The sequence below is a fragment of the Octopus bimaculoides genome, chromosome 7 (assembly GCF_001194135.2).
Source record: "Octopus bimaculoides isolate UCB-OBI-ISO-001 chromosome 7, ASM119413v2, whole genome shotgun sequence".
Taxonomy (NCBI): domain Eukaryota; kingdom Metazoa; phylum Mollusca; class Cephalopoda; order Octopoda; family Octopodidae; genus Octopus; species Octopus bimaculoides.
Genome location: NC_068987.1, coordinates 107,637,637 through 107,639,283, shown reverse-complemented (window position 1 = coordinate 107,639,283; position 1,647 = coordinate 107,637,637).

Genomic DNA, 1,647 nt, shown 5'->3' with positions numbered 1-1,647 from the left:
TATATATATATATATATATATATATATATATATATATATATGTATATATAAATATATACATACGTACAAATAAACATTTAACGGCGGTGCTTCAGTATGGCCGCAGATCACAAGTTGAAACCGGAAAAGAAATAAATGTGTGCGCATGTGTGTGTGTGTGTATGTATATGTGTGTGTGTGCGTGAGTGCATGTGTTTATGCGCGCGCGTGTAGAGTGACAGATTAATAGATAAATAGATAGATAGACAGATAGATAGATAGATAGAGAGAGAGAGAGAGAGAGAGAGAGAGAGAGAGAGAGAGAGAGAGAGAGAGAGAGAGAGATTGACGGACACATAAAATGATGATTAAACGAGAAGCAATCTACATGAAGACACAAAGAGAAAGCGGCACGATGTTCCATATTGGTTATTGATTTATAGACCGATCGTATGCATACATGTCTATATGTCTAGGGGTGGGAGGTTTACATGCATAAGAGTTTGCTTATAATTAAATAGCTAAATAGATGTCAACGGCATTAAACATACTTTGTAGATATGTTTGATATACAGAAACCGTTCGGCAGGACACTAAACCTTGACCCGATGTATTAAGCTTTTAGGTGTCATCTCAATGTGTGCAGCTTTCAGATTTTCATTAAAAAGATAACAGTTTATAGATTTTTAACTGTGTAGTCTATCTATTGTGAATATCGATTAAACAGACAGTAACTGTCAGCTACGATAATTGTTATTGTTATTATTGTTATTTATGGAAATTAAAAGAAATCTATACAATTATTGAAAGGGAAAGAATTAAACTGTGAAATGAGGGCTGGCAACAATCTAGAAATGTTTAATGTCTACGATACTGAATAGTCTCGCAACAATGGTGTCTCTGCCGTGTGACTCTATCTGTAACCAATCTCTCTCAAACGCATCGTATTGTTTTTATATCTAGTAATATATTGGATGATGTGAGTTCAATATTAGCTGTCTTAAAATGAGGATGGATTTGTCTTGCAGTTTGATTACTCACTCAAATATAATGGTTATTCATATTATTTTCAATCAATGTTGCTGTATTTTGTAGATTCAGGATTGTTTATTTTTACAATTGCATATTTGGGTAGGCGCAAGAAGCTGGATCTGGCCAGTTTGAACATAAATCTGATAGGATATTCGGGCTACATATAGTATAGGATATTCGGGCAAAAACCTGAAGTATTAAATTTAAATCAATTCAATCTGGTCTAACCTGAGTGTAAACAAAAAATATCCAGTTGTTTATATCCACCCACATATTCCCTCTTCAATGATCCGTGAATAACAAAGATTTACACTGGAATGATTTTAATCTGTTTAATATGTTTTATATGTTGTCAACGCAAAATTTAGTTAAGAAACACATACATACACTCATACACAAACAGATACTAAAACGTATACACACACACCATATACATACGTGTGTATATCTGTGCGTAAATATACAAATATGGCTATGGATCCAAAATAAGGAAAACACAGTGACGAGGTGAAAGAACTTCAAACAGAGTGTATTAAGTTGACAGCGAGGAAAAATGAAAGAGGTCTTTAACATTTTGAGCCTACGCTCTTCTGCAGTAAGGATAAATGCGAGAAAGGTAAGATGGAGAAAAATCAC